The sequence below is a fragment of the Arvicanthis niloticus genome, chromosome 12 (genome assembly GCF_011762505.2).
Source record: "Arvicanthis niloticus isolate mArvNil1 chromosome 12, mArvNil1.pat.X, whole genome shotgun sequence".
NCBI lineage: Eukaryota > Metazoa > Chordata > Mammalia > Rodentia > Muridae > Arvicanthis > Arvicanthis niloticus.
Window position 1 is genome coordinate 35,699,038 of NC_047669.1, and position 26,167 is coordinate 35,725,204.

Sequence of the window (26,167 nt, forward strand, 5' to 3'; positions counted from 1 at the left end):
GTATCTAATCCATTGGGTTTCTTCCACTTTGTTTCATAGTTGTAAATCCTAAAACTACAATAAAAAGGAAAACCTATAAGCACGGAGTAGAAGAGGACTAATTTAATCATGTGGAAAGGAACTACGAACCTTAGCTGACTTTATGCAGTCAAAGTGTCAAGGTCAACTTAACCACTAAAACCCAAGTAGATGGTTTAAAACTAGAGGCTATCCACTGCTCTATCTCTACATTCTTTGCATTCTGTGCTAGATACCACACAGCTAGGCAAAAGGACACTTCAGTCCTAGACCAACCATCCTATTTATCTAAGAGTGATAGTGACATATAAGGCCAATTCCCAGAAGGTGAGTCATCAAAATGGTGACGGAATTCTAAAGACTGCCAGAGCAAGGAATATCTCGCCTAAAGAAGTTAAGCCCTGGGAAGGAAATACTGTTGAATACCTGATGGGCTGTGTGAGACAGAGTTCAGACCTGAGAGAGCACATGCCAAAGCAGATCTGGTGACCACAAGGACAACATGCAAAATGAATCAAAACCTGGATATTTTTTGCAACTGTTAAAAACTCTGACTACATTAGAAATAAGAGGAAATGATTTCAAAACTATCAATTAAATCAATCCAATCAATCAATTAAATTAATCCAATCAATTAAATGAAAACCTATGGGAGAAAAGAATGAGTGATCGTAGGTAATAACATCTCTGCTTGGGTTTCTAACATGCAGCTGTATATAGAAATGACCACAGTATGCTCACCTGACAGTGCATGGTGTAGGGGGATTCCTCTTCAGGAATATGAATTAGATTTAGCTCCTGCATCTTTTCTGAGCTAGAACCATTCATTCACATTCTTCTGTGGTGATAGGAACTGAACCACAAGTTTCCTACCACTGATTAACAACCCAGAAAGCGCCTCAACCTTTTTACAAATTTAGCTTGCCAAATTCAGCATTATCTTCCATGAGCATGAAGATTCATTTGCTCTTTGTAAATATTTGTAAATATGAGAAGTTAAATTTCCTTTAAAGGAAAGAATAGTCCCCTAGGCGATAGAACTTACGGTGGGTTACGATACTTACCATCTCTTCATGAAAATAAGTGTCAAGATTTCTGTGCGAATGGTGTGCAAGAGTATGCACACCATCATTCAGAAACAACAGTAACTTCATTTTAAAATGTTACTAACTGAAAAAAATGCCAGCATTCAAGAATCCTAGTTTCTTCCAGGACAAAAATAATGAAAAGCAAACGTCAAATACTTCATAGTTTTATGGGCTCTGCCACTAGTAGCTCATCTAATCATGAATGAAATAAAATATTGTATATTTTCCTAATTTTGATATTTTATAAACTTTCCTGTAATAAAATATCCTGATTTTAAGTAGTAAAATGCCCCACAATTCCTTCAGTAATGGTTATATTGTTATTCATAACCGTTGTTCCTGACTACTGAATGAAAACATTATGATCGCCCTGGAAAAGACACAGCTATGTGTATTCAAAACGTTCTGGGCAGGCATCATTGGTCATGGGCTATGCTTCTGGATTTTAGTGACTCCCAGATTTTTCCATCACCGTGTAATACACCCTCTAAACTTTAAAGCTCCCACTTTAGATTATGGTAAAGCACCAACCATTTCCTTCACTTCTGCCATCTGCCAGCCCAGAAAGCTCCTAATGAGTCTCAAGCTTCTTCCAGGCCACTCGAAGTCTCTCTCATTAATCTTTGTCATGTGGTTCATAAATAATGAGACAGGTATTAAAGACCATCATCTTGTTTACTGACAATCGCCACCAAAAGAGTCTGGAATAACACCTTGGATTTCACCAGACCCAGGCAGGCTGGGGCTGTGGGAGTTCTGATGTGGGGACAGAACACACAGACTTAACAATTATTTTTTTTAACAATTAAGCTAGTTAACTGCATTAGGTTTAAAGTAATGCTTGCCCTTTCCATATCAGAACAGAAGAATTACAATCGTACAGCTATCTAACAGCTGCTGGACGGGCAGTTCTCTCCGCAGCCAACAGTCAGTCACCTTTCGTTCTCCAAGCACATACCTCTCACAGAAATGTTTTCAGTGCAGCAGTCTACTGAGCTGGTTGTGACACCGGCACGATGTGACAACACAATTCATGATGGTTTTGCTTTTTTCAGCCTGCCCTCTTTCTTTTCTAAGAAGTCTTTTCCTCACTTTCCACCCCCCAAAGAAAACCAAATCAACAATACTTTCAGAAAACCTGCCTTAGTCTTTCAAATATAATGCTTTCGGTGAAGTCAGACCAGCTCTGAAGAACAGCTTTCAGAGAAGCAGGAAGCTGATCTGAACAGCAGAGAAAGCAGGGATGGGGCGGAGCAGAAAGGAACTGAGCTGAGGAGAGCGCAGCACAGACAGTCCTGGCAGCTTCTAGTTAGTTATTGACAGTTTCATCTAATAGCACGGATTTATGAACAGGAGCATCAGGCCTGTCGTTCCTTTTCTTTCTTTTACGAATCTCTGTCAATCTAGTGAATTATTACACAGGGAAAAGTAGGGCCTCCAGTTGCAGGGAAATGATGTAAGTTCCCCACTCCCACCAGCCCCAGCTCTACCAATCCACCTCTACTCTGACCTGTGACTATCCCCTCCCCCTCGCCCTCCCACCACCGCCCAGGAGCTTAAGGTCCCTAGGCTTTCCCAGCCCTGGGCTATAGGGTAGCAGAAAGTATTCAGCAGAGAATAAGGAGTATTTTGTTTGTTTGTTTTAAAAAAAACTCCTTGAAGAAAAATAAATGCTTTTCTATTTTAAAAATAATGCTGAATAGCCCAAAGCTAGCCAGTCCACAGGATAAAGGATATTAAGCAAGACCGAGGTAAGGAATGCAATTTAGCCAAAGGCAGCAGATATGAGGTAGCACAGCATGCAATAATGGCGTCAGAGACTCACAGGTCTACATTCCTCTTACCACCTCTAACCTGGGGCCTACTGGCCTAACCTGTGGTGTCCGTCCTTGTAAGAATACAAGTATCAGAGATCTCTTGAACAATAGGAATTTTATGAATTGACACCCCCCCCCCCAAAAAAAAAGAAAAAAACTAAGGCAGGAGCCAAAAAGTAATTTGTGGCTGTTTACTTACAAAGTTATAAATAATTCCTTATATTAAGCTACTGAAAATATGTTTTGCCAAGGTACTAGACATGTGAATAGGACTAACAAGATATATACTGGAGGAACAGAGTTCAAGTGGATCCTAATGTTAGAAATTTATACAGAATTAGGCTCAAGAAAGGACAACTTTACACAGATGTGTGGAAGGAAGCAACTAAGACCCATGATACTACTCTAAGATAACATTTATTATTTACCTGGGCCAGTCAGCACTGTTGTTCAAATTTAAAGGACACACCAAAAATTAGGTAAGGTATACATAGACATAGATGATAGGCATGAGATATAGATAGATAATGTGTTGTCCATAACACATGGTTACCAGCACAACAACCTTCAAAAGGGAATATGCAAACTCCTGTCAGTACTTGACTTCCGGAGGTGAAAGGCACAAGGACATTACAAGGCCTCCCAGACCACTCTGAACCCCCTTCCCTAAAGCTAGCCAACCTTTAGTTGCTCCTACAGGATGGTAGCTTTTCCTACCTTCCTCTCTAGCCACACTTTCCCATTTTACACAATTAGAGCACACATCTCACATCTAAAAAACTTAAGTGAGGAGAGTGGGGAAAATCACCCAACCTCCTGACAGGACACAGGGGACAACTGGTATTGCCGGTGGACCATGAAAGGCCCTAAACTGCTCATTCTGCAACCTCAGTAGCTTTGCCAGCTCATAACTTAAAACTGGAGGACAATCAATTGAATCATCCGCTGATAAATCATTAAAGATATTTTTAACTGATAGATCACTATGTTCATGAATATAGCCCAAATTCTCCCCCAAAATATTCTCATTCTCTTCAAGATACATCTATCTATGTAAACAAAATTTCACATTGTATGCATTAGAGGAGATGAAGATAATATGAATATGATATGAATGATATAATATGAATCCATCAATTATAAAAACCACTAATAATGTATTTCATTAAAAATACATCTTAATTAAAGTATTTTACTTCTAATATTTTAAAAAATCTTGATTTAATGCATATCATTATGATCACTTTAATAGGTTTTTAAACAAGAGCCATATGGTCTTATAAAATTAGAAATTTTATCACAGAAGTATAATGAAGTATTCCATAATAAACTTTAAAACATAGTAATAGTAAGGTAAAATCCAGTGAGAAAAAATACAATAAAGAGTTTAAGCACAAGAATAAACTGTAAGATTTCAAACGACCACGGGATACCTAGTAAATGGATATAGTAAAACAACTAAGCTACAGTGTTTGACTAAAATAAATAAATATATTTAAGCAGGAAATGAACCCATCTTACTGAGATATCCAGTATTTATAAAACAAAAACAAATATGACATCAACAAGGAATTTAAACATAAATTTTTTGAAAGAATGACTCTATTTTCCAAACTCTTTTACCAGTGCAACGATGAACATCATTTTGGTCTATCACTTCTTCCTAATCCCTAATACTTCTTGGAAAGGAACAAAAACAGGACAAACAAAAACAAAAGCAAACACAACAACCTAGACCTTTGAATACTGTTCTTGTTTCCTAGCTTTAAACTATTCTGCATGAAAATCTTTCCAATAGGAGACTTGCTTTCATCACCATAATTTAACCTTCCCTGGTGTTTCCCAGGCAATTATCAGTAGCACCAATCCTGCTGAGTATTCATGTCCCCCAACCAGGAGCCTCCTTTTGAGGAACTCTGCATTTCTACCAGGAGGCTGAGGAAAGTGGAACCCCAGGCAGCAGGAGCTTAATCCCTGGCTCCTGTTCCCGGCTGCTAGTTCCTGCTTACACTGCAAACTCCAAAAGACAGGGACAGGAACAGACCTCTAACAAACTTCACTCTGAAAAAAAGTTAATAACTTCTTAAATGATCTCACAAAACAAGGTGAGTTATAGATATGACTGTACTTCGCTTGACGATTCTATTTCTTGAAGATTCTATTTCAAACTACACAGTACGAGTGTTTCCCCTTTTGGTCAGGCTCTTCCTATCACTCCTCATCAATGAATTCTCCATGAATTCTCCCCCCATTCTAACTGTTGTAGGTATGAAAGTCAGCCAAAAGTGAGATAGATCTCTTTAATCCTAGTAAAAACAGATTAAGTAATGTGACATCCATAAAACACATCAAGTTTGTGGCACTTATTTCCAGAGGTCATACAGGTTCCAAATCAATGATACCAACTACTGAATAATGTACACGATGTTGTACATTACAACGCATAAAATGTTAACTATACATGTTCCAGCCACACCTCAATCTGCTCTGCTAGAACTGTTTCTCAAGAAAGCACAATATATTTTAAATCCATGATGCTGGTTTATTTTAATACCAAATCCATTCGCATCTCAATCATTCCTACAAACCCTTTTTACTTTTATTAATCATCTACTCACTAAATGTTTTTGCTTATTGTTCCTTTTTGGACTTGAGGTTTCCAAGCTCCAAGCTTAGCCCTTGAGCTCTCAAAAATAAAGGGAAGCACCAAATAAGTCTTTGAGTTTTAAGAAATAGCAAGTCAAATTCAAGTAACATCAGCTGGAAAACAAAGTCCTTGAAAGTTAACTGTACTTGTGTTTTAAGTACCCATATTGTAAACTAAGTCCTCTATTCTCATGGATTATAATATGTCTACTATTATTATACACTGTAAAATACTAACATCATTTCCAGGTACTGACTACAAATCTAAGCCTCATACATACTTAAGAGAATTGCTCAGGTTTATAAATCAGAAGATGAATACTAGAACTTGACTGCAAGCTGCAGGCAGGCCAGCAGAGTTCTTGAGTATCAGCCCTGGCTCCACTAAAACAGCAGCAAGGACAGGGAGCGAGAGTCCTGCCCACCTGTGAGGCATCTTGCTTTAGTCAAGAGCAGGCATTCTGTACTTACACAGATCTGGATTTGAATCCAGAAAATTGAACTGAGGGCAGGTTATATAATTTTCTCAAACTTCAATTACCTCATCCACAAACAATAATAAACAGTACTTGCAAGGGATCAAGGACATACTGTTCTTAGTATGTCACAACAATTACCAGTTCGAGTTTCCTAAGTCATTATCATCATCTTACAATGTAACATTGCCTTTATTCATTTAATATCTCCCATAATTCTTTTGTATATAATTTTGATTTTTTAGTCTTCTTTTATCAATAAAGAAAGACATTGTTTAAGACAGTGTCCAATTCATCTAGGCCATAGTGTCATGCGAAAAAGAAGATGCCGATGCTAAGTAACATGACTATGAAACTCCTAGTCAAAACCATGGGCTCTGGAAATAATCACAACATTACTGATCACTTTGGCTTCACCATCATCATCATCGTCTGCATCTGATCTCTATCATCTAGGTTTTTGTAGTTACCTTGAATATCTCACGTCTAAGAAGCACCCAGTAACACCATAAAGGAGACATTCTTGGACTGAGAATAACAAGAGTAATGGCTTCGGAGAAATCAAAAACCAGTCTGGTCCCTAGAAGAAAAACAATATGCAGCAGAATGGAGGAACTAAATAAAGGCTTGATACCAAGAATTCAATGCCAGGAGAGAAAGGGGAACTAAATATCAAATTATATAAGGTGCCTAAAGAATAAAAGGAAAGCTGGCAAAGCCAACATGTGTGATAGATAATCTTGCCTACTTAATAAGTGCTATCTGAGCCTGTGTGGGGGGTAAGTGACCATTTTTATCAACTATCATTGATAATGGTACAAGCATGACAAGAAGCATTTACATCTTCAAGTATCAGGATATCAAGATGCCCCTCAACTGCTGAACTGAGAATATAGTTCTCTGGCAAATCTTATACACATTCATGTAAAATGTTCCTGTGTTGCTTTAAATATCTGATTGGGCTTTTAATCCGCATTATTTTTCTCTATAACTTCTATTTAACCTATATCCTTTTTTGATTTTCTTTTGCCTACCAGGTTTAGAAAAAGTCAGGCTATATACTGTATACAGGCACATAATCAGTTAGACCACTGATGGCCGCATCTGTGACTCAGTTTTGGTTTCTGCATTTGTTCTACCAAGTAGGACCCATGACACACACATACATAAAATGTAAGTACCTAGTCCACGTGTGGCTCTCACTTAATTCAGAATCAAAATGGCTGAAAAGGTTTTAAGAGTACTTTCCAAATCAAAGTTTCAAGATTTCCTTTGCCACTGAAACTACTCACAAAGTCTTAGCTTAGATCACTACAAATGAATGAGGCTTAGTAGATTCCTGACTGTTCACTGTCAAGTGGTTTGGAAAGTTAAAAGGGACACCCCCTTAATTTGATATTTCAGAGTTTATTTACCTGAGTGTTCAGTCTAGTATTCAGTTTTCAGACCAAAGATACAGCATGGAGTCATGATCAATAAGAACGTATCAACTACCTCAGAAATTTTATCGTGTGTGTGTGTGTGTGTGTGTGTGTGTGTGTGTGTGTGTGTACGTGCACGTGCACTCACTCATGCCACAGGGATTAGACCCAGAATGCTAGGCAGGCTAAGCAGATGCCCCACCACTCATCCATAGCCATGACACTTTATGATGATCATAATACACCTTTTTTTTTTTTAAAATACAAAAAAAGTAATCAGTTACATTTTTGGCCTTAGAGTCTTTCAGATTTAACAAATACACAAGTCATATTAAACTAATGGATTAATTTATTCTCAATATAAGCTATAGGAACATCTAATAATAAACTAAATTACATTCATGAAGTAAAAATTTTTCACATGACATTTTTGGTATCAAAATTATTATAAAGACTAACTTGCACTAATTCAATGGAAAGTTACAAATTCCATCACCGCACACACAATTCCCTTTCACTTTTGTTGTTCTGCCTCAGTGAGACATTCCTTTTATTATTAGACATTTTGAAATAAGCCTTTTCTTGCTTGTAAGCTGGTACCAGTATTAACAGCTTATTTTTATATTTTCTACAAAATAAATAAATTATATCTGATATAAGAACATTGTCCCAAGCCAGAGTACATGTATGGTTTATTTGTACATACTTTGTTTGTGTACAGGTATTACATGTCTGTGTGCACGTGTATGAGTACATTTCTATGGAGGCCAGAGAACAACCTAAGATGTTCCTTGGAATGCCCACCATGTTTTATGAAATTTATTCTATCATTGGCTTGAACTCCCAAGCAGGGTAGGCTGGATGAGCAGGAAACCCTGAAGGCCTGCTTATCTCTACCTATCCAAGCTTTGTCAGTGGCACCACGTGCATGGGTTCTGGAGATCAAGTTCGCAGGACCCCATGCCTCCCAAGACGAGCAATCTTCTTGTTTGCCTGTGTGTTGTTTTTATCTGATAATTTTTCCAAGTAAAATACTTCCTTCCACATTTTTTATTTCTGCAAAGTTTATTATTTGAAAGTTACAACTGAAGTCTTTTAGCAAAGCCTTTCTTGTTATAGCAACACGCAAAATTCATCCACAATATCCAAATATTTACCAAAAGAAATTCAGCAAACATATCTTACAGATACATTCACTTCAGAGAAAACCACCAAGGTCACTATTACTCCTGCTTTACAAATAAAAAAAAACAAGAAAGAGCCACAAAGGTGAATCAACATTTAAGCTGTAAGTTAAAACTGTAACTAGGTCTTCTTACTCCAAATCGGGTGCTTTTAACATGCCAGAAAGTCATCAAAATATGTGTCAACACTATGCAGGGAGCAGGGAAGTGTGCAGATTTCTAAAATGATTCTTCCTTCTCACCAACCACATTAATTAACTGTGTGAGTAACCGAAGGCTTTTACATTTTTCAGTGTATATTCTTTTAATGGACTCATACTGTTCTCTTGAATTCTCTAAATGTGGTTTGATATCATCATCATCATCATCATTCTGTGACTTTCTTTCCCATCCTATGAAAAATGTCAAGGGAGTTTTCAAGAACTGTTCTAATTTTTTCCTTTAGATGGATATCATAGTAAAAGATAAATCTTAAGTCTTTCTTTAGATAAAGCACCAATGAGAAAAGTACTGATGTGGTTCTGTACTTAGTATGTAATTTCCTCTTTAAAACTGGATGGGTGGTCCATCAGGGATGTCATTAACCTTTGGGAAACTGGCTGATTCCTGAGAGTGGGTAATGCCTGAAAGCAGGTGGTATTTTGAATTGTGTTAGGGAAATAAGGTCATGAAAGGTCAGCAGCTAAGTTTCCGGAGATATTGAACCAGGCAGACTGTGCTGTCACTGCAGAGTGGCATCCCTGCCCCCAACACTACAAAACAGTTTACTCACCGTGATCTGCCCTAATCTACATATTGGGCACAGGCCCGTGACATAGCTTTTGGTGATGAAATAAATGATGAGTCAGTAAGCTTCAAGATATGAGACAGAAAGGCCACAAGATGGAAGCTCTCTAAGGAGGGAGGCTAGGCCTCTGAGCAGTGTTTAAACTTCAACACAATATAAAGAAAGATGCAGAGCAAGACAGGAAAAAGCTCAAGGCGGGAGTCAGATGGGCCCAAGTATGTAAATGCACATTAAAAATTCTCATTTAGCCATGCTATAAGGCATCTCAGTATTATAGTAATTATTTAATTTTTAAAATCTTCATATTTAAGTAGGTCTAATTTATTGACAAAGCCCATGGAACAGTTCCTTGTGAAAATGCTTTCACAAATGTTAACAAAGGCTCATTCTGCATTATACATGTGACGGCATCTATCCTGGGGGCGTGGGGGAAGAGAATAGGATTAAACCGGGATAGATGAACCCCAAAAATGAGATTTTTAAAAAGCAATAAAATAAAGGCATAAAGGAACTAACCAAAATTCATAGCATATAAACCAAAATTGCTAGCCAACTGTGAAAATCACACTTTCACACAAAAAATTCCTTTCCCTAAGTTCTGTTCTTTCTCTAAATACACCTGTGTCCCTTAACTGTAATTAGAAAAGGCAAAATTCTCAAAACAGGTTCAGAAATTCTGACATATTTCTGTAACTGAACAAAAGGACAATCGTTCTCTCTAATGCATTTCCAGAGCAGCAAATTAAATTTCACTTCTGAGTCTCTCTCTCTCTCTCTCTCTCTCTCTCTCTCTCTCTCTCTCTCTCTCTCAGTAGTGGGATCAACACCTTGTGCTATATCCTTAGCCCCCATGTCTGAAACCTTGAAAATGCACTGATAGGTGGCGATACTCAAAAACCACATCAAGTCCTAGGTTCCTCTGTGCTTTGCATGCCACAGGAAACCGTCTGAACATTTAAACCAACGCTCTTAAACTGGACGCAGCTGGGAAACGTGAGTCGTGTGCTATCGTGTGCATTGCGTTTTTATTTCTCAAATTTATTTATTTTATTTATGTGCACAAGTGTTTTTGCTACAGGTACACATATGCACCACATGAATCCCACAATGTTCAAAAGAGGGATTTGGATCCCCCCAAACTTAAGTCAAGAGTGGTTGTGAGTCACCTCAGGAGTGCTGGGAACTGAACGGAGGTCCTCTGTTAGAAAAACAGGTTAGCTCCTATCCTGCCATTCCATTATGTTTTTACTTTCAAATAATTGGCTGAAAGAAAAGGGAACCCGATCAATAAGGCAATCTGGAAGCAAAAGAAAAACCACTGGATCCAGAAGCAGAAAACTCAAAGAAAATTCCGAACTAGAATTTAACTCCATTGACTTCAATTGTTCTCTAATTATTTCTTTTAGCAAGTAACTGTTTTCTCGGTTGTTTTATAAGACTCTAGATAGTGGCGCAGGTGAAATATATCATCCCTAATTGACTATTTTTTATCTTATTGAGATTTTATAGTATCAGTAATTGTACATAATTTCCTGAACTTGGGGTTTTATACTCATAAGTGTTTACTGGTAGATACATAATTTCTTATTAAAATAACTATGGCCCACAGTCACATCGCTACTGAAAATTTTGACCCTTGGTGTTTTATCCTGCTAAGCCCAAACCCTAGCACACAGCCGGAGTTTGGCCTTTATCATGGTGTGTTTAGTTGTTACCCTATCCTTTTAAAATTTTATGTTGGTTTTAGAAAGATAACTATGATTTTCTTATATTATTAAAACTATTAATTAAAGTAATCATGACTGAACAAAAGACATATGTATTTTAAAAGAGAATTGAGTTGGTGGAGGGATAACCAGGAAGTGGGATATCATTTGAGATGTAAACGAAGGGAATGATTAATTAAAACAAATTAAAAGATAAAATAAAATTTGGTTCATTCTAATAACCCTATTTTATGTGCTCCTTAGCCACAGATAGTTTGAGGCTACTATACCATAAAACATATGGAGAACTCACACCTAGCATTGAAGAGAGTTATGTTACATAGAAGCATCTTGAACAGGCAACACTCTGTAGAGTAGAAAAATCAGAACCACCATTTTCTTTATATGAGGACCATGAGTATGAAAAACTCTCCTGAGTGGACAGTAGTGATCAAAATTTTTTTAACTAGCACATTACACACATCATGAAGATATCAAAACATACAAAATATATGCCACAAATGTTTGGGTCATACAATGATGTGTAGTGTGAGTTAATGTATTCATGTCATAATCTGTATGAGCCAAAGGCATACAGTGTTGTTCTCCATTCACTGTGGTGTTGATCAGTAAAGTACCTTGAGGTGATGGCTATATACAGCTCTATTAAATAGTGTTTGTGATAAAGGAAGAGCATCGAGACGGGGGGGGGGGGGAGAAGGAGAGAACTAGGAATGGGCAGAGAGAAACAACGCTTTATTTAACAAAGTTACTTAGCTTACAAGGGGCAAACTGGAATTTTGAACCTCAAATACCTAATTTTATATTGCTTCTCTGAATAACCCCATACATTACTCCCTCTCTTCCAGGCTAAAATGGCTATCACCCAGGTTTTCCGACTGATCTTGCACTAACTCCCACCCTGATTCTTCAGGACCCTTCCCTTCCCTTTCGAACAAGCCTATACACAACTGCCAACCCAAATGTTCATTGTGTTCTTACTTCCCTCTACCTCCCCAGCCTCAAACTTTAGAGATCTGGCTCACAGCCCCCACCCCCACCCCCACCCCCACCCCCACCCCCCCAAGACTCATAAGAACAATCAACCATCATTCATTCATTCTAATTCTGCCACAGTTCCTTATTTAAAACCTACTGTGTAACAATTACAGTTCTAGTCACTAGAAAAGAGGACAAAGCAGACAGTGATTCTGACTTCATTGGAAGAAAAAGATAAACGAGTGAAAAAAAAATGCAAAGATAATTCCTGTCAGTGACGTGCATTGTGAAAACAAGGTAATTTCTGTTCTGTTGGCTGGCTTTCTGCAAATTTATTTTGTAAAACTGTGAATCACAGAAAGTAGGGATTCCAAGTCCAAAGCCTGCATATAATAGATACATTTTAGTTATTATTTAACCAGGGAAAGTATAATGATGAAGGGAGGGAGGGAGGGAGGGAAGTGGGTAGGGAGAGAGGGAGGACAGACAGAAAGAAGGAAGTGAGAGGAGGGGAAGCAAGCCTCAAACTGTGATTAAAGCTTTCATCTGTAAATTTTGCTTTCCCCAGTTAGACTGTTATCAGCAAGAGCCTTGGGCTTCTGTATGGCTCTGGACTAGGAACAGTGGTCCCATCTGAAGTGAAGCCATAATTCCCCTATTTTCTCACTCAAGTACCCATAGGTAAAGTCAAGCTGCTACTGACCTCTGTATCTATGGAGACAGGTTCTGCTTTGGGACAGCAACCAAAACAGAATTCAACAAGATAAAAACCTCAGACTTTTAAGAGTTGTGAGAAAATCAATTTCTAGTGTAGATTATCTAAAATTATAAGAAAATCCAAATCTTTCCAATATGTAACTAAATGATTTGGCAGTTTTTAAAAACTATGTATGGCTGTGTGTGACACTTGAGAGCAGTCCCCACAATGGCCACAAGAGGGCATAAGATACCCTGCAGCTGAAATTACAGGAAGTTGTGAGATGCCAGATGTGGGTACAGGAACTGAACTCGGGTCCTCTAGAATAGCAGGTACTTTTAACCACGGACCTATCACCCCAGCCCCCTAATATATACCAATTCTTAAAAGCTTATCAAAAGTAATTCAATTTCTGTTTTTAGATTACTTTATAAAATTTAGATGTGAATATATTTTAAACACAGCAGGATGACAAAACTCTCTGAAAATACAAATAAGAAAATACAAATCTATCATTCCTTGCATATGGATTAGTTACCACAAGCTTCCAAAAACACTGGTTCTCAAACTTACTCAGCCTTGAAAACAGAATCTGCAATCCCTTGAACATACTCAGAATCCATAACCTTCTTACTGCTCTATTACTTTCCTTATGAGCATTTATGGAAATTTTAATTAAAATTATTAAGAACTAATGCTAGGTATGGTAGCACAAACAGGAGGTAGAGACAGGCGGATCTCTGGTAACTGAAGGCCAATTTAGATGTCTACATACTGAGTTCAAGACCCTGTCTCAAAAAGAAAATTAACAGCAATTAATAACAATTAAATACAGAATGCCCTGTCTAGAAGATAGGCTAGTCGTTATGGTCCCTGGCTTCAAGAACACAGGATTAGACATAATCTTATCAGAATATCTTTGGTGAAGAAGAAATAGTATTGCTTCAATAATTTTGATTTCAATGTTAAAAACAAATCAACTCTAAATGACTTGAATCAAGTTCAGAAGAACTGGTAACGTAGAAAACACTGTGTATAGATTCCAAACCCTCCGCACTTATACTATAGCTTTTAGTTAGTACTTTTATGGGACTTCTGATTGTGTAAACTAGTTTGTCTCTGATACTTGTACCTTCTCTTTGGGGCTTTTTTATTTTATGGTTGGCTTGGCTTGTCCAACTTCCTTATGATGATTTAAATTCTATCTTATTTTTTGTTATGTTTTGTTGTTATCTCTTAGAAGCCTATTCTAAGGGACAGAAAGGGAATAGGAAAGGAAGTGGGGAGGAACAGTGTAGAGGAAGGGGAACTAATTCAAATTATATTACATGAGAAAAGAATCTATGATTAATAAAAGGGAGGAAGGACTTACATCAAAAAAGGATACTGTGTACAGCTTAAAGTACAATTTATTTTGAATAATAACATATTTGGCTCTTTGTTTTTAAATAAAGCAGCCCTATAAAAATTAGTCCAAAAATAAAAACTGAAGACTATTTAGCAGATAAATCTTCCAACCTCCCCATCAACTGATCCAGAGACTACCTGTGCTGGCAAGTGCTCTACCATGGAGCCACACCCTGAAAACTTAAAATACATATACTTAGAATATATTTCTCATAAAGCTAACTTAGCACTTTAAATGATAACTGAATCACTAATTACTCTAAAGTCTCATTATGGTGCTAGAGAGGTGGTTCAGAAGTTAAGAACACTTCTTCTTGCAGAGAACAAGAACCAGTTTAATTCCTAACACCCACATGGAGGCTTACAACTGTCCTCTACTCCAGTTCCAGCAGATCTGACACCCTCTTCTGACCTCCATGGGCAGCAAGGCACACGTGTTGCACTTGCACACGTAAGCAAAACACTCACATATATAAAATAGAAGAAAAAAATCAATCTTTTTGAAATATCAAGTTATCTTGCACTGTTTTTTTTTTTCTGAAAAATAAAGTGGTTGAAAAGTTTACCTACACGGTCCTTCTAGCTCTTTAACGTTTAAAAAACAAACCTAAGACGCCCTAGTTAATGAGGGTGTATCTCAAAACTATCTGAAATACAAAACAACTCCAAAAAGCAAAAACAAAAAATTGAAAACCTTCTATATGACCAAATATAAGAGGCAGCAAATCCTATATATTTAAAGCAGGCCCTTAAACTTCATGTTAACTATAATTGTGATCATAAATGCAGTAATTCACAGCTTCCTCGTTCTCTAATTAGTAGCAAATAATACAACTAGGCTGCTAACAACCTTGGAAATAATCAAATCATAATGGAAAAACTACTAAAGCCCAGATCTGTAGAATAGCATTATGCAGTTTCCAGGGACACAGCAAGCACAGAACACCTGCACCACCATTTCTCATGCATAACCACAACATATGTACCTGTACAGTTAAATAGATGGTAGATAGATGGATAGATAGATAGATGAATAGATGGATAGATTGATAGATAGATAGATAGATAGAACACAACTGATAGACTTTGTTAAATCCTATTTATAGAAGCAGAAAAAATAAGTTATGAATTATTTAAAAGGTTTAAGCTCCTATTTTTATAGTTAAAAATTTTTAAATCATAACATGAAAAATAGCTGATCAGATTAAGTGATTACCCATAAAAACCTGATGATCTGACTTTGATCTTTAGAATTGACATACAGATGGAATACAACTCCACAAAGTTGTGCTCTGACAACCACACCCACCCTCTTACCCGTCACACTAATGAGACATTTGTTAAAGCACAAACTTCTGGAACATAAATACTACCCATTATAACTACCAGGTACATTATAAGCCAGCAACAATGCATTGACTTAGAAAGCCTTATTTATGTGCCAACAACCTTGAGGTGAGACACTACTTTCACAATAAGGATCGGAATTCATACCTAGAAGCTGACTTAAAATTAGCATTGTTTGGCAACTGAATGGCTATGATTTTCAAGGACAGTCCCTTAACTGCCAGAATAGGACACTTATAACCCTAAACACATAACTTCCATGCTTCTATAGAAAAGAAACAACATTTTTAAAACTTGTAAATCTTATAGATGTCATCTAAGTAATAGAGAATAAGTGACTTTACAAAAAGCAGAAAAATGTTTTGATAGCTTCCACACATGATACTCAACATGCTAAAAGTCTCAAGATAAAAGTTGCACAAATTGTTTTCAAAATATTTCAAAATTTGCTCAATATTTGCTAATCATGGAAAATATTTAAAATGCTTTGGCAACACAAATATTTTATTAATCAAAAAACTGGACAAAATATCTAGTATCTGAACGACCTAAGAAATAACTACTGCTTCAATTTTTGAATTTTAAGTTCCAGAATCTTTTCTTACAGAAACGTTTCAGCTCATCTTATGTATACCACTATCAATGCAGAAATACTCTGTAATGGTGATCTAAACTATATTCTGATAATATTTCTATTAATAATACACCATTATTCTTTTTTTTTTTTTTTTTTTTTTGGTTTTTCAAGACAGGGTTTCTCTGTGTAGTCCTGGCTGTCCTGAATCTCACTCTGTAGACCAGGCTGGCCTCGAACTCAGAAATCCGCCTGCCTCTGTTTCCCAAGTGCTGGGATGAAAGGCGTGCACCTCCACTGCCCGGCCCATTATTCTTTTCTAAAAATACATGACAAGTATTTCTCAGAGGATATAGTCTATGATTAACAAGCAAAATTAAACAAGCATAGGTAAATAAATAAATGATAAATAAAATAAGTATGGGCCTCCAATGTACTATTATAATAATCTTTTTATAATTTTCTATATATGAAATAAATACATAGAACTGATAAAATGATTCAAATTATCTAGACTGTCTGCAAAACTACTTAGGCAACCAAGTTTACATAAAAATATTCTTTTCTTAATATCTGTTGTGTTTAGAAATAAGTTTCTCAAATGCAATCCAGTTATAGGGGGATCCACTATCATAAACAATGATATAATCAACAGAGATATTCCAGAGACTGTTAACTCTCAATTCTAAAACAGTTTAAAAGCCTACAGAAAATAAGAATAAGGACTCTCAATTCACCAAAAATAGGGTTTTGTTACTGTCCTTATATACAAACAACTAAATGAGGCCAGGGACTAGGAGGGGCAACTGCATATCTGATTAAAGACCCAGGGCTCAAACTGGGGAAGAACAAACCGTATCAATAGTAAGGATTACTCTTTTAACTTTTTCTTTCTGGTAATAAAAGAGGCACCCTAAACATAGGTTAAGTGTCTAAGTAGAAAGAAACATAAAGAAGTCCGTTGGGATGGGAGGGACTACAGAGCATCTATCAACATTTCCTTGAAAAGGCCTGCCAGGCTCTCAAAAGTTACACTTAAATAATGTGACCCTTTCCCGAGAGGACAATAAGGAGACAGATTAGACCCTTCAAGAAGTGATTCATCCCTGGACACGCATGGCAACAGGGGATCCTACATAAAGCCTGGACCTTGTGTGTTTGCTTAAGCCGCAGCACAGCTCTCTGTAGCCCTTTAAGTGGGAAGTCTTTTTAAGGTACCTAAAATCACTGGACAAGTGACTATGGCAGGCTCATAATGGAGTGATAAACACACACGGCTCCAAGAAGACTGTAGGGAGCACCTGCTCTCCTCTCCATGTCTAATCAAAGGATGATCTGCGCATGATCTGCCTGGGCCCTTTTACAAGACCACTCATCTGACTTTGATTCTGAAAAATACTTAATCCCAAGCAGTAAGATAAAACAATGGAAAGCAGATTTTAGGAGAAAAGCAGCTCACACCAACTCCAGAGGAAATGCAATCTGAAAGAGACCACGCACTCTGCACTCCGAGCTCTCCTTTCCCTAACAAGGAGGCTGGAGTAAAGAATAAGGGTCTGGAGGGGCCACAGATTACACCACCAGATATAAAATCATCGAAGGGGGCGTCTCAAATTTTAAATAACCTCCTACTTCCAAAATCTCAAAATGAACCATCCTAACTGGAGAGCTGCATCTTGCAAATAGCTTCTGCCACCACTGTCTTTCATTTCATGAGGAGGGGAAATGGCACAAGCAGAGCAGCGAGTGCCCTTCTGCTCCTGTGAACCTCTGCTGGCTCCCCAGAGTAAGGTGGCCCCTCCTCCGGAGCCAGTGTGCTGCGCTTCCCCCTCCTACCTGCAGATGGAGTTACACAGTGAAAGAGCCAGCTTAGTGCCCAAGAGCATCTTAGGCTCTCAAGCAGACTGACAGGAAAATGAAGCCACAGAAACCCCGTGCTTCCAGAAAAAAAAAAAAAAAAAAAAAAAAAAAAAAAAAAAAGGGCAAATGTAGATGCTGCTGCTTTGAAAATACCATAGAATTCTAACCTAGTCACTGGCCCACCATATTTTCAGCACAACACACAAAAGGTAATGAGAAATTGCTTCAGATAACTACTGATAAATGAAGTTTAAACACCACCCTCTCTCCCACAGTCAAGTCTATGTCCCTAATAGAAGGCAGGGTGGTAAAATGCCCTCTCCTGAATGAATTTATATTCAAGTTGCTCTCCCGGCTGTAGCGCCTTGCTGTTGCCTGGAAACAGGAAACCCTTCCCACCTACATGCTTCCTGACTACTCCCCCCATGTCTCCCTCTTCCAGCTCAGTGCAGGTACCTGGCCATGCTTCTGGATACTGTTTATCTTAAAGGGTGACTCTTTATAGCAGAGCAACGGCATAACTGCTTACACAGCACACTACCTAGCCACACAAAGGAATACTGATGACGAGCTTATTCAGACAGAACCAAAAACACACACTTTACCAAAAGAGTTTAAAATAGCACACGTTCATTGTTCATTAAAACAAATAGGCTGAATAAAAACAAAAACCAAACAAACGAAAAACCCAGAAGTTTGGGATTTTTGTAACCCACTCTTTGAAAGCCTTACTTCCTTGGGATGAGGAAGGGCATGGCCCCAGTCTCCCCAGTGCCTCCTCACGACTCACTGTTAAGCCTTTCAAGTCCCTACCTGCTTTACTCCCTTTGCTTCCAATGCACTTCAAGCACTGATTTTCATTCGTCATTACTACATTGAAACGACTACATCTTATTATCAATTACTTAGATAATGCTATGTGCCAAGAAGTATCAAAGCCATTTGCACATCTTTTCTCAGTACTCCTTACACTATTCCTATGCACTAGCAGTCAATGAGGCAAGCACTACAATTTTCCCACTTTACAGGTGATGATACTGATCTTTAGACAATTTGAGTAATTTTCTCAAAGACTAGTAAGCCTGCAGTGCCTTCTAGGAAGACAAGGGAACAATTTTTCCTTTCCAACCCTTCCTTCTTGTTTTTTCCATCATTTTTTTTCCCATTGCAAAACACTTTCAGACAAACATATGGGCCAAGTGCAGGCCTCCCTCTAGCTAGCTAAGTCCACTGTGTTCCACACCCAAACCAACACCACACTGGTCCATCTGTCTCACCTTTACCGCAGGCTAGGGCCTTAAGGTTTCATCCCTGGTGCTTAATTAATAAGGCTTACAAGAAACAAACATATGCTTTTCAGAGATGTTGTAGAAATATGTATCTTCAGGTTGGGAGTAAGTCTGTGACACCGCACCTAGCAGGGAATAAGTCTGTCACACTGCACGTAGCAGGGAATAAGTCTGTGACACCGCACCTAGCAGGCACAAGGGCCTGAATTTAATCAACAGCATTATAAGAACAAACCAATTAATAAATATCTTCTGTTGATGTCTTTAAGGAATTTTAGGAAAAAAAAATAACAAGTTAAGTTTGGTCACTGTCTTGTAACCTCAGACTTAGGACCCTAATGCTAATACAAAAGACAAACAAATGAAAACCAAAATAAAACAGGTAACTGCATAGATAGATCAATAAATCAACTGGCCGATCAATCCTTTAAATAGTTAGTTGTACCTTAAAACTACTAAAAAACAGAGTAAATTTGCACCACAGATTTCCTCAGTGTCTAATTTTGTTCAATTAACACTCCTTGTTAATAATTCTATAAATCATTTTAAATTAAGGGTTTTATATATGTGCAACAAAAAACAAGTTATATATACACGTACCTTAGACCACTTAAAGACTTCAAGAGAACACTAAAACTTATGAATTGTCCCAAGGACAGAGACTTAGTGAACCCCTAAGCTGAAATTAACAACCACTGAGTAATTTCAGGCAGCCTGTCCTCTAGTTAGAAGGAAGTAGAGGCTAGAAAGATGGCTCCATGATTAACAGCACATACTGTTCTTGTAGGGGTCAGAATTCAGTCCCCGGCACCCATGTGAGGAGGTTCATAACAACCTATAGCTCCAACTCCACTCGATCCAATGCTCTTTCTGGCTTCCATGGGCACCTGCACTCACCTACATATACCCTGATGCTCCCCCGAGCCCGAGCCCACCCTCCACACAAGCATAATTTAAAATAAAATAAATTATTTTTAAAAGGAAATTACTCTGAAAGATACAGGCAGTGTTTTGATTCTTGAATACACTTAAAAAAATCACTCAACATTTGTGTGAGCAAAATCACAAAATTCCAAGCTAACAACAATCTAGATAGGCCTGGGTTCTATTACAGTGTTACAATCATGAACAGCTTCTGCACTGTCCCGTCGACATCTGTGGAGACTTCAGCAGCAGCACACTAACAACAGGTGGCTGTGGGAGCCAACTGGGAGTGTGGAGAGGATAGCATTACACGCATTTGGTTTGCTTCATTCTTTTTCTCAACTTTTGTTTTGCTGATTCCCATAAGATTTTTATTCCTCCTCACACTTTAAATTGTCAAACTTATGAGGAAGTCTTGGCACCAGCCTTCCCATATTGAATAGATGCTTCATTTATCAACATTTCATTTTAAAGCCTTGCTAAGCAACTATTTACCAAACTTTTGAGATAGCATGTTACTCAAGGATTACATGACTATTCAAATTATTTAAATTAGATAGTATTACCCAATAAAATTAGTACAATGACAGCAATGATCTGTAGGCAGATCATCAGAGATACATGTTTGGTTGACAGCTTCTGTTTACTTTTTTATTTTGATTTTTTAAGAGACTTGCTCTAGCTGTGCTGCCCAGGCTGGCCTTTCCTAAATGAAATGGACACTAATATTCAGACAATTTTAGTTTAAAAACAAGTCACATTCCCTAGGAAAAAGAGGATCAAGTGTTCAAGCTGTCCAGGAATACATGCAAAAGAATGTCACATGAACCTTACCTGGTGATTATAATATTTTCTAAATTTAGTAATGGCTTGTAATTTGCCATATAAATAAGTAGTCTCTATCTTCAGAGTGGTGAGGAAAGGGAAAGTGAAGAAGAACAATGAGAAATCACCGGTTTTGTCTGTAATTATACAACTGAAAAGATTAAAAAAAAAACTTTTACAAGACACTTTACCAAGTTTATTGATTTCAAAGTGTTTGGGGGATGAATTTATCCAAGATAGAAGCTTGGTTAAGTCACCAAGGTTCATATGAATACAAACGCCTTTTGTGTCTTGCCATTTCTCTGTGGGTTTATAGGAGGAATCTTTGGTTCTAACACACATTTTATCTTATTTTAAATGTCTGAAACAAGTCTAATAGTGGCCAGACACATGTGTCTCAGATCTGAGTGGGAACTCTAACAACAGCCACTCTTGGTCTACCTCCGTCCTGCAGAAGAGTCCGATTGAGTCGGTTCACAGTGCCCTCTACAGCCCTGAGTCACTTTCTGAGGAATAAAAGTTTGATAATATTGAAGGAAAAGGAAACAGTCAAGAAGTATTCTTAGGCACTCAGTTTCATCTCCAATTTGTGTTAATGATGGCAACTTAAAAGTTTGATTTTAAACATTGCTGGCTGTTTTCCAGTGCGTATTCGTATACTAATTGGAAAACATGCTAACAAAGAACTGCTTTTATTTTACTTTCCTTGCTGTTTACTATCATATGCAGCACTGAGCTAGCTGTTGAAAATACCGACAGTATGTCTGATCCTTAGTCATTTCCAAAGAATCACCTAGACATCTTCTGTGTACTGTATGCACGTTCCTGTGTGTCCACATTGGTGTGCATGTGGCTGCCAGAGATGACAGCAGGATCTCTACTGTAAGCATGAGCAGGCATGCCTACCTTCTTGCCTAGTTTTTTATACGGACACCGGGGATCGGACCTGAGGATCTGAGCAGGGGCCCTTGTGCTTGCACAACAATCACTTTACACACTGACCCTTTCCCCTTGCTCCTCACCTCCATTTTAACAATCTTTAATAGCATACATTTCCTTGCAATTATGTTTCTTCACAGGCCTATCCAAAGCTGATACATTGCAGTGAAATACCAAATACCCAAATGTAATTTTTCAGGTGAATTTTGGAGGGAGAGGATGCTGGGTAATAAATTTGAGTTCTTTATTGGGTGCCAGATCCCGGATTAGTTACTTAACTTTTCTGCTTCTCATTTTCCTTGTTTCTAAAGTGAAAATGTTTACAGTTTTTTACCAGTGACTTTCCAGGAGAATAATACAGACTCTGAAAGATTCTTAGCTATTTATGTTGCTGACATCATACCAAGGACTCAGAAGTTGATAACTATTAATAAATCAAAACATAGAACTATATAATCTAGAAAAACATAACTATACTAATGAATATCCTGAAATTTTTAAATTAAGATTATCCCAGATGACCACACTATTTATTTCCTATAAAATGTTGAAACTAAGTTAACAAAATGTGACACATGTGTGTTTATGTTTAACACCTATACAACACTGTGTGATTTCATTATTCGTACTTTTATATAGAAATGGATTATTTAACAAAGTCTTCAAGATACTTAATCCTGCTAAAAATAATTATCTGATTCTTTTGTGATATTGTTTAAATTAATGTAAGTGCATATTAAAGGATCATAATTTTGAAACACTGAGAAACAGTTGCATTAATGCAAGTTAATTACTGTGAATACGACCTCATTCTCACAAGGATATAAGATGGAATATAATATCATTGTTTTCACTTGGCTAATCTGTTTAAGTTGGGATAATATTGAAAACATTAATTTCAAGCTTGCTAGAATTTTTAAATAGACAAGAAAGTAAATGTATTGGTACAGTGATAGTAAGCTAAAGATACAGACTGCTCCTGAAGACAAAATTAACAGAACGGTGGCTCACTTAATATCATCTAGTGAAACTTTTCTGGCTGTTTTACGTTCTTTAAAATGAATATTTTAATGTAACAAGAGAGGTAAATCCGTGTAAAGAAAAAAATTACCTTCCCTAGGCATACTTCAATAGACATAATTTTTTATTTGAATGGCTGATAATTTAAATGCTACTTTTAAAATCAATCTGTTTATATGGTTGTATATTAAACATTGAAATGATTATAGCACATAGATGTTAATTTTAACCTTTTAAAAGAGAATCTGTAAACACAGTAATGATCAGAAGGTTTCAAATAAAGGAAGCAACATATTGAGAGTTTACTTGTAATTATAAATCATTTATCTATAAAGGCTAACTAATACGCAATTACTGTGATATATGAGAATTCTCCTATCCATTCCAGGAACTGCTTTCTCTAAAGGGTGGTTTAATAAGTGCCAACACTCTACAAATAAGATATTACCCAACAAACAAACAAACAATTTTTTTGGTCTATTTTAAAAGATACGTGCAACAAATTCACTATGAATTTTTGAGGACCAAAGAAGGAATTAACTGAATATTGAATTTGGAAAAGTTTGGGAGTTAGTCGGATATGGTTGTTCAGGAACACCTGCACATCCTAAGGACCATGATGAAGCTCATGTACTTCTGGGTTGTAATTTCCTATATACAAAACAATTTCTTGATAAAATAAGCACACTTGTCAGTTCAGAAAAAGTTAATACCCTGCACCATTATAACAAGCAGGAAGAGCTACACAGATGAACTAATAAACTCCATCCAGTGGGTTAAAGGATTCACACTCGTGCACACACACACACACCCCACATAGCCACAGACTGAAAAGGAAAAACAGACTGTACAAAGCAAAAGCCTCTAAATTAGGACCAGAAAGGCGGGTCAAGCACCTTTCCTAACAACACTGACAACTTCTTAAACTTGGGAGGCCAGAGCACAACCAGAGACCAAGGACTTGCTTCTCAGTAAATTTCCACAAGAGTAACCAGTTGACTTTAAGGGAATAAGACACAAAGAAACTGCTATGGACATACCCTTAGGAACTTTGTAAGGAAAACTGGCATCTTAGGAGATAACATGAGAAAATGATTCTGATACAGTTTCTGGTACACGGCGTCTAATAAGCTGCCTAATATTGTTATTAGAGAATTTATCCTTAGAGTACAGGAATGTAGCATTTTTAGGATAACTTTGATAGACCAACAAAGGTCAAACAGATAACAATGTAAGTGGCTGTAACACTGTTAAATGGCCGCATGTCATGGTCTGAAGGCAGCTGTATGTGACTGCTGGAGCCTATTTGCTTATTGCTTTGAGCAGAGGCATATTTACATGTATTTCAAAAGCCTCTGAAGGGATATAAAGGGTCAGCCCTATAAAGAAGATCTTAAAAAGTTTGAGAATGAAAAAAAAAAAGTATTTATTGAACTAAATAGACTGGATAGAACAGGACAACACAAAAGAGTAAATTGGTGAGTCACACTGACCCAGGAATTTCTCCAGAATTCAAAAGAAAAGAATGGGGCAGGTAGTATAGCTTAGAACTGAGGTCTATTCCCTGAACCTACCTAAAAGTAGGAGAGAACTGATTCTACAAAACTGTTCTCTGACCTCCACATATTCCCTATGACATGCATGCCTATCCCATACAAATCACATTTACAAATAACAAAGAAAGAAAGAAAACCACACATATAAACAACAAAGAAAATTGGAAGTTTAAAGGGGTCAGCAATATAGCTCATCAGGTAAAGGCACTTGCCACCAAGCCTAACAGCCTGAGTTCAACACAGAAGGTTAAAGAACCAGCCAGCCCTTCCATATGCATGCTTTTTACCTGTATTCTTTATTACACAGTGGGCTGGAGAAATGGCTCAGCATTTAAGATCACTGACTATTCTTCCAGAGGTCCTGAGTTCAACTCCCACTTGCACATATAGACATAATTGATGATAAATAACTGTGTTAAAAATAAAGAATAAAGGTAGAAAGAAAAAAAGCTGAAGTAGAGGGATTACATCTATTTCCATCTACCTGTTAGCAATTCCAAAGGACAACAGAGGTTTGAGAGACGTTATCAGAAAACAGCACAGTTGACAATTTGATAAAAAAAAAAAAAAACCACTATCCACATGAAAATAGCCACAAAATACTGAGAAACAACCTAGAACAAAGGCACCTAAGAGGTATGGAAGAGAACATTATAGTAACATGAACAGATCATCTTAAAATTTCTCAGTAAAGACAGGGTAAAGAGAGGGAAGGGAGAAAAGAAGAGGAATCTAGACTTTTTATGTGCGATCTTTTCTATGCTTATCAACCTAAAATGTTCAGGAGACAAAACAGGAAAATAAGGTCACCTCCCAGTTTCTCTCATTTCAGAAACTACAGACACCTATAACTTCACACAATGTTACAAAAAAAAAAAAAGTTTTAATATGAATGTTAAAAATAAAAACCACAAGGGGCTGGAGAGATGTCTCAGCAGTTTAAGGAACACTGGCTACTCTTCCGGAGATCCTGGGATCAACTCCCAGCAACCACATGGTGTCTCACAGCCATCTATAATGGGATCTTATGTCTTCTTCATACATGCAGAGAACTTAAACATAAATAAACATTTAAAAATAAATAAATAAATAAATGAAATCACAAAATAGCAAAGAAATGTATACTATGCAAATCAGACCAACAAATAAACAGAAAGTTTAAGAACTAATCATCCCTATAAAATTCTAGAAAGTGCAAAAAAGAAATTAACAAATTTAAGATACAAGTATAAACAGTACTAACTATTCAGAGTCCTATTAAGGTCAACTTATGAGATAACAGTGAAAAACAGCTGTGTCTAGAGCCATAAAGCAAATGCAAACTAAGACAGCACACAAAGTTGACTTTCGGGAATGTGAAACTGTAAGGCAGACAAATGGAAAGAGAAAGCAAGTAGAGCACAGACAAAAGAAACAAAGGGAACCAAGTAAAAAGCCATCAGGTGAAATCTACACAGTCAAAAGGAGGGTTCTTCCATGAGTAAGAGTCACTGATTCCTATACATTTAACAATATAGCTCTGAAATATATAAAAAGGAAAACAAAGGCATAGTGCATAGCAACCTGACGAATCAACTGAGGTACTTT

The 26,167-nt window shown here is 37.2% G+C and overlaps 1 protein-coding gene across 13 annotated transcripts in view; it reads right to left on the reverse strand.

The window, feature by feature from the left end:
- The window catches only part of Bbx (BBX high mobility group box domain containing), a 239,008-nt gene that overhangs the window by 168,704 nt on the left and 44,137 nt on the right, over positions 1 to 26,167 (reverse strand). Inside the window, exon 1 of one of the 13 annotated variants that reach the window (XM_076943004.1) lies at positions 2,065 to 2,243. The exons of the other annotated variants lie outside the window; for them this stretch is intronic. The gene's annotated coding sequence lies outside the window, so the exon portion shown is untranslated. Of the gene's footprint in view, positions 1 to 2,064; positions 2,244 to 26,167 lie in introns of those variants that run through there. 13 annotated transcript variants of the gene reach the window in all.